We start from the raw sequence: 8,650 nt of genomic DNA on the forward strand, positions 1-8,650 counted from the left end.
TGTTTTAAATGCAGGCAGTTCTGGCTTTGACTATGCAAGCTGAAACTCTGCAAAGTCTTAATCTATGGGATTAACAATCTATGATTATTCTGTAACCTTAAAATTTGCCCAAACATTAAAAACCCTCTTGGTGTTGGTTATAAATGTAATATAGTAAAATTAATATTTAAAACACTAGAATTTTAATTCTAGGGAATTCCAGGGAATTCCCTGGTGGTCCAGTGGTTAGGCTTGGCGTTTTCACTGCTGGAGCTCGTATTGAATCCCTGGTAGGGGAACTAAGGTCCAACAAGCCACCCAGCGCAGCCAAAAAAAAAAAAGCCCCCAAACCAAAAACCAAACAACCCCCCCCCAAACAAAACCCCAAAACATACCACTAGAAACACTGAAAATTATAATGTTTTATTTCTTTATAAAAAAGGTATCAAGGGCTTCCCTGGTGGCGCAGTGGTTGAGAGTCCGCCTGCCGATGCAGGGGACGTGGGTTCGTGCCCCGGTCTGGGAAGATCCCACGTGCTGCGGAGTGGCTGGGCCCGTGAGCCATGGCCGCTGAGCCTGCGCGTCCGGAGCCTGTGCTCCGCAACGGGAGAGGCCACGACAGTGAGAGACCCGCGTACCGCAAAAAAAAAAAAAAAAAAAAAGTATCAAGTAGTTTGAAAAGTGCTTGCTTTCTTCACATTATATGACTTATAACATGGAGTGAGCATCTTATCTCTGCCTTGGCAAACTGTCATACTCCTTTCTAAGTTTGAATCAGCTTCCAAAATTTTATCCTTTGTGCTGTCAATGTCATGAAACATCTCTGAAAGTTCCTTCAATGTGAAGTTTTTCAACAGCATGACTTCTGAGACGTTCATCCTTTACGACTGCTTCACTCACGTAAAACTTTATATTCGCCTTCACTGCGTTCTGCCTCCTGCGTATCTAGAACTATTTCTTGAATGGCACCAGTGTCAACATTCCCAGGATATTCTTTATCTTCTAACTCCATTTACATCCCATCCAAATCCTGCAGTTTTTTGCATAGTACAGTCTCTCGCTACTGTGCAAAGCAAGGACTGCCTGTAATTCTTGGAATCTTGAGTGCAAATTTCACAGTAGCATCCTTATCTGAGCTTGTAGCTTCACCAGGTAGCTTAACATTAATCAATTCATGTTGACTTCTGAAACAAGGAAACCAGCCTTTACTGGCAGTAAATAGATGTCCTTGTAATTACCATTTTCCTTCAGTGCAGCAACTAACTTCAATGCCAAACTGACTGGGATTTGTTTTTGATTACAGTCCTCAATCCAAAGAAGTAAATGCTCCATTTCAACCATCAGCGGCTTTCTGTTCCTAGTACAATTTAAACGAAAAGATGTTGAAGCAACTTTACATTGTTTTTTTATTCATCAGACTTTTAAAATGTGGCTTGTACTGCAGCTTCATGTAGGCCTAGGTCTCATCCTATCTTTGCTTTGCTGTGGCCATTTTCAAATCTAACCACATCTAATTTCACTTCCAGTATTATCACTTTTCATTTCTTTGCTATTCTGTCATATTTGTTGACCAATTCCCTCTTCTGATTTTCTATTTTTGCAAAATTTCACATGGGTTTATCCCTAGGAGACAAGGAGGCAACACAACTATATGCTTTACTATCTGTGTGTAACTAATAGATGTTCAGTGACCAATCACCAAGACTTCGAAAGAAGTGATGTAACTGTTACTGTTCATGATGCACATCTTTTCTTTGAATAATGATTTTGCAATAAAGAGCCAGTAGCAAAGTTTATGCAATAATTCAGTTAATACTGTGACAACTAAAATTTCAGCTGTGTTGTTGTGGGACAGGTGTTGTTTAACTACATTGTGAAAACTGATATTCACACATGGTGAAATGGTTCAAAGTAAGGACTACCTGTATCTAAAAAGAAAAACCTGTATTGGTAGTTAACAAAACAGTCAACTTTTAACCCAATTTAGTTAACTACTATCCAAGCCAAATCCTAGATCAAATAAAAACTTCAGTTTTTCTCAAAAGAATGTTACTTCCAAGACTCTGAATTACTCACTAGAGCTAAAAGAATGTTTGGAGGTAATATAGAATTCTTCAAATAAGGATTTGCAGACAGTCCAAACACATCCTTTTGTGAATTTAGGCCCCCTTCCCTCATTTCAATAATCTTTAGGTCTGAAAAAGAGTAAAGTTCTGGACAACCATACTGCTGTCCAGATTGTAAAACTTTACAATCATGACAAGGCACAAGGCACAAGGCACAAAATTTACTAGATAGCAGCCAGTACTATGTTTACTTCCGCAAAACAGTAGCATCCACCCAGTTAATGTTTAAATTTTGTTTTCAAATGCATTTATTTTGTAAATCTTTTCATTAAGGGCAATAAACAAAGTTTATATCAACTTTAAGAAATAGAAAGTTAACTTAAATCAACATGTATTCACAAAAATTTTCCTGCTTTATATTCCTCCAATTTGAAAAACACCCCAAGATTACACACCTGATTAATGACAGATTAATCTGGTATTAGATTTGAGATTCTTAGCTTCTGACCACCAGCCTATCTGCTATTCTTGAACAAAGCTCAAGTTGTAGGATGGTCATCCACTGGCACACCAAACAATTATGTACAGAATATCCAATAATTCAGCAAATTTAAATCCCAGAACATATGATCTCTAATTCAGGGCCTGAAAGAATTGTATTATTTTTAAGAAAAGATGACTGCCAAGGTTAAAAGTCCTACCCGCCACCCACCCAACTGCCTATGCTGAATCAAATCTATTGATTTGGAAAATTATATTATTTTTGAAATAGTATTTGTTACCTTTGAAAGCTGAAAAAATAAGGAAAAATTTTAATTGAATACGATATCCACATTATGCTCAATATATAATGAATACAGTACCCAATTTTTTGCTCAGATTGGATTTTTTGTCTTCTTTTGTCAAAACTGAAAAGTTTATAAACCTCTTACCTTCTATAAATCTTCGAATTCTTGATAAATCTGACAAATGGTGTTCTCTTAAGAAAAACACCCTTCAATTTTATTCCTAAAATGAAAAACATTTATAGGCAAGTCAATGTACAAAAACCACATTTTATCTATAAGCCTCATGATTTTTTTCATTATGTCCTCATCCACATACATTAATCACAACAAATCATGATGTGAACAGCAGTGGAAAAGTTTAATCATTGGACATTTATACTTTCTTCTTATTTTCAACTTAAGCTCTAGTCTTAAAGTTTTTATTGCTTAGCTTCTTTTAAAAAATACATAATAAATGCGCATTTCTATAGTTTTCAATTCTCTCACATAGAACAGATAAGACCTCCAATTTTACTATGATTGGAAAAAACCCATAACAAAGATAATTTCAAGCATATCATTAACTACTTTGCACAGGTTACCTTATGCTAACTTGGAGGTGTCGTCTTCTCAACATAAAGCCTGATATGGGAAGGGTAACCATACCTTAATACATTCCCAAACTTGTTATGCCTTGCTTTATATGTAATGTTTTTGTTATCAGACAAGGTTTCCAATGATCAGAAGCACTAAAGCTTTAAAGGAAAAGGGGGAAAGTTGTCTCTGCTAACAAAGAACTTTTAAGCAGTAATAATGGGAAAAGACTCAAAAGATTAGAAATCTCAGGAACTAATTAGAATTCTGCCAATTTGGAACATTCTGACTTCTTGACGAGGTCTATGTTTTGCTCATTAAGAGAGACAGAGACCATGGCGGTGGGGGTGGGGGGAAGTAGCAGAAAGAAAAGAAAGTATACTCACCCTATTGGATAAAAATCAAACTTTGGGGGAAAAGGGCAAACTGCTCTAAGTCTGCTGTTGCATATTTGTATCTTTACTCCATCCTATGTCAAATATTTGTGTAATTGCCTGTAAGTAGCTGGACTACATTCCTTGAAAAACTCTGAACAGAAATTTCAACTCTTCCAAGTCAATCTGAACCCCAAGCAAAATAACAGAGGAAGGGGACACACAATTTCTATCTACAGTCTAGTGCCACCAGCTTCTCTAACCGCCTCCAAATAGGAGGAATTGGGAGAGGGGAAATGGGTCCGAGAAAAACAATATTTAATCAAGGCAGAAGATTCTGACTATAAACTGAACTTTCTTATAAACTCCTTAGAAACTTTCCAAAATGAATGTAGCACCACTTAAGTAGTTTATAGATACATAGGCGAGAAAGAAACCATGCGCCGTAGCAAAGAGAGCACTTATTTGGATCATGTGCTCTCATACTTCTAATTATCTGACTTGAGGGTCAAATATTAAATCTTTTGATTTAATAAACTGAAACAGTTTTTTCAAAAAAGTATTTAACTAAAGTGTGGTAGTCAACCTCCAAGATGGTCTCCAATGATCCTACACCTCTTGGCAGTCACACCTTTGTAGAGTGCCCACCTATACCATACCAGGACCAACAGAATAGGGTCCTGTTGGTGTTTTGTCACTTTCAAGACTATTGAAAGACAACCTTCTATCTTGGCTTTTCTCTCTTGGACCAATGTCCGAAAGCCAGCTATCATGCAGTAAGGACACTCAGGCAGCCCATGGAGAGGTTCACATGGTGAAGAAGAACTGCAGCCTTTAGCCAACAGCCATCAGGGAACACAGGCTTGCCAACTGAGACAGTTTGGAAGCTGCTGTCTCTCTTCTACCTCCTCTCCCCAATGTTCCGTAAGTGTTTGTTGCTTTAAACTGCCAAATATTAAGTAATTTGTTACACAGCAATAAACAACTAACACAGAAGGTCACAATTCATATCCAAAAACTAAAACGCACAACTTATAAATTACCTGAAAAGGTCTAAAATTCTTGGGAAAGGATCAGGTTCAGAATTGTCTTTATATTTAATCACCAATAATTTCAAGACCCCAAGGCTTTCTGAAGCAGAAAAGCCCCCAGAGAACTAAAAGGATGAAAAATTCAGCAAGAATATGTCAGTCACTAGAAATACATTTTATTACATCAGGATGACAAATAAATGTAAAACTAGCTAAAAATCTGACAAAAAGGTAGGTATTCAATAAGGATGATACCAGTCCTAGAAAGCAAAAAAGTCTATTTACTTTCATAGGGTTGTTGAGAGAAATAAGAGTTTAAAACAAAAACAAAAAACTGTGTGTATGTGTGTATAATACACTTAGTACAATGTCTTACATGTAACCACTCAATAAGCATTAGCTGTTACTATTTTTTCCCCCAAGTAACCAATTAATGAGATTCTATTCCATAAAACAGAAAATTAGATTTCACTCAAGCCTTTATAAATCCATTTTTTACTTGGACAATCCTCCCCTTCCAATTCACTGCTTTCATTCCAGGAATACTTAATACATTAAAAAAAGAAAGATATATTACCTCCCCTGCATATTTCTAGTAATTATCTTCCAAGACCCAGGAATCTTTTTCCAACATCTCCAAGAATATAATTCCTGAAAAGAGATATTTTATTTTAAATTATTTTCTGCACTGGTCAATGCTTTTGACAAATAACATCTTTAATACAGCTGACATATCCTCATTTACACATGCAGTAATCACAACAATTCATTATGTGAACAGCAGTGAAAAGGTTTAATCATTGGATATGAAGTTATCAAAGGAAGCAAAGATGTAATCAAATGATTAAATTGAGAACTTCAATGTCACCAGTAAAACAATAAAAAATAGCAACAAAAAGCATGTAAAACTTACAAGCAAATGTAAAAATACATAAATACAACTCAAAATCAATGATTCACTTATAAGGGACTGCATACTTCCCTATCCAAAAGTACACTAAGAATACCAAGAGCAGCGACCCCTTGTGGCTTCTGTAAAGTAAGTGGGTTATTTTCATTTAGCAGGTCTACGGTTAAGTAAATCAGTTCTGCAACATAGCAGTTTTCTGTAATTCATCTGTAATTAATAATTAGAAAAATATTGTCAGAATAATGTGGGAGCCACATTATCAGGAAACAGTGCAGCAGAAACACATGCATCTATTTGTGCTCCAGGGATTGAAAACACAAATTCACCTTAGACATTGTCTCTGCACTCAAGGAGCATCTAGCAAGTTTCTTACAAACTTTGAGTCCTTAAAAAAGGGCAACGGCCACAATGATACCACTTCACACCCATGAGAATGTGGAGAAACTGGAACCCTCGCCCATCACTCGTGGGAATGTAAAATGGTACAGCCATTTTCTAAAAAGTCTGGCATTTCATCAAAACGTTAAACATAAGAGTTAGCATATGACCCAGCAATTCCACCCTTAGGCATATACTCAAGAGGAATGAAAACACATGCCCCGACACAAACTCATACACTACTGTTCATGGCAGCATTATTTGTAACAGCCCCCAAAGGGAAACAACCTGGACACATAATATGTGGTATATATTCATACAATGGCGTATTTTTTGGCAATAAACAGAAATGAAGTACTGGTATTACAACATAAATAAACCTTAAAAATATTCCAAGTGAAAGAAGCCAGTCACAAAAGACTAATTTCTGATTCCATTTATATGAAATATCCAGAATAAGCAAATCTACACAGACGAAGATTAGTGGTTTCCAGGGACTGGGGGAGGGAAAATGTAAGGACTGACTGCTAATGAAAAGGGAGTCTCATTTTGGGGTGATGAAAATGTTCTAAAATTGATTGTGGTGATGGTGGCACAACTCACGATACACTAAAACCCATCGAATTGTGCACTTTAAATGGGTTAATTGTATGGCATATGCATTATATCTCAATAAAACTCTTGCCAAAAAAAATAAGGCAACCAATTTTTAATTGACAACTTATTTATTTCTATTTATCCTTATTCAGGTCTTAATTGGTTGAGTGCTAGAAAAGCTTCTAATAGTCTAACCCACTGACAGTGATTTAATTCCAGGTCTTACCCTTTGCACATCTTTTTTTTTTTTTTTTTTTTTTGTGGTACGCGGGCCTCTCACTGTTGCAGCCTCTCCCGTTGCAGAGCACAGGCTCCGGACGCGCAAGCCCAGTGGCCATGGCTCACGGGCCCAGCCGCTCCGCGGCATGTGGGATCCTCCCGGACCGGGGCACGAACCTGTGTCCCCTGCATCGGCAGGTGGACTCTCCATCACTGCGCCACCAGGGAAGCCCCCTTTGCACATCTTACAGCCAAGTTAAGTACATCCCCCATGGACCAATTTCCCCCCATTCATGTACTATCCTTAGACCTTGTGATTTTTAACAAAACTACATAAGCAAAAGCTATGGTAATTTCATTCAAATAAGATATAAGCATATTATAATGGAAAGCAATCGTGAATAAGTAATACCTTGAGATGAATCTTTTTGGCTAGAGTCTGGACAAAGTAAACAAAAAGGGAAAAAGAACAATCTTGCTTGGAAATGTTGGACTCATTCTTGCCATCTGGAGATAGAAATAAAAAAGTTAGGAACATTTCTGTTTCCTAAAATAGGCCTCCACAGTTAAGCAGGAAAGATGCCACATAATATACTAAGGACCTCTTCAAAGATACAAAATAAAAACTATGTCCTACCTTGGCCCCATTTTGTTTCCTCTATGAAAACTTAAATCTCATACTGTAAACATAAAGAGCTTAACGAAAACATCGTTCTAAGATGTTCTCACCCTGAAAGCTATCCAGGATGCCCCACACCCCAACCAAAACCATTTCATTGGCCGTCTCACCTGCCCCTCCTAGCACTGCTGTTGAGTCCGAACTAGACCGTGCGCTTACCCCCAGACCCTGAGGACCTTCTTACCTTATTCCCTTCTTAATTCCCCCATTGCGGCAAAGGATCTTGCAGGAAAGAGTCAGTTGAATTGAAAGTCGACTTATCTTGGTATTACATTCTCATTCAAGCTCCTCTGAGGTCACATACATAGTCAACCATACCAATAGCTCCTACATTATCTCCGCATCAGAGAACTACAAAATAAAATGCAAGGGGCTTCCCTGGTGGCACAGTGGTTAAGAATCCACCTGCCAATACAGGAGACATGGGTTTGAGCCCTGGTCCGGGAAGATCCCACATGCCCTGGAGCAGCTAAGCCCGTGCGCCACAGCTACTGAAGCCCACGCACCTAGAGCCCGCGCTCTGCAAGGAAGAGTAGCCCCCCGCTCTCTGCAACTAGAGATAGCCTGCGCGCAGCAACGAAGACCCAATGCAGCCAAAAATAAATAAATTTATAAAAAGACTAAATACAAGGAAATGACATGCCTCTCAGTAAATCATTTATTTGGGGCCCAATTTTGTCTTCAATATTTCTAGGGCGCTGCGTTTACCCCTCTCCCTCCTATCCCTCCCGTCACATCCTCCTGTCACTTTCAGAGCTCGCACCTGGAGACCCATCGGCATGCCACTGGATTCGCCTCAAGTTTGGTCCTGCTTCTTCCCTTCGCATTCTCTCGCTGGGACTCACAAGAAGCGCGATGGCACTGGATTTAACCAGAGAGCACGGACGAAAAGGAGCCCACGCCAGCTAAATCCACTAACCACCCTCCAATAAGCGGGGAGGGGCGGCCCAATGCGCGTCTTAATGCCCCTGGCCTTTCCGATTGGTTGCTGCGACACGACGTGGTCTGTGATTGGCCACGGGGACTGCGCAGGGCCCCCGGAGAGAAAGGGTGGGA

The 8,650-nt window shown here is 38.7% G+C and overlaps 1 long non-coding RNA gene across 2 annotated transcripts; it reads right to left on the reverse strand.

The window, feature by feature from the left end:
- Positions 1-370: 370 nt before the first annotated feature.
- Positions 371-8,440, reverse strand: LOC308623999. Of its 2 annotated transcripts, XR_014016913.1 has the most exons (6): positions 8,358-8,440; positions 7,779-7,945; positions 7,328-7,422; positions 5,389-5,462; positions 2,978-3,053; positions 371-1,336 (listed from the first exon to the last, which is right to left on the reverse strand). It is a non-coding gene; the product is annotated as an uncharacterized lncRNA (long non-coding RNA). The 2 variants fall into 2 exon arrangements; XR_014016914.1 differs by lacking the exon at positions 8,358-8,440 and having other exon boundaries at positions 7,779-8,357.
- Positions 8,441-8,650: the final 210 nt, after the last annotated feature.

This window comes from Mesoplodon bidens (genome assembly GCF_964165515.1).
Source record: "Mesoplodon bidens genome assembly, chromosome: 1".
NCBI classification, from domain to species: domain Eukaryota; kingdom Metazoa; phylum Chordata; class Mammalia; order Artiodactyla; family Ziphiidae; genus Mesoplodon; species Mesoplodon bidens.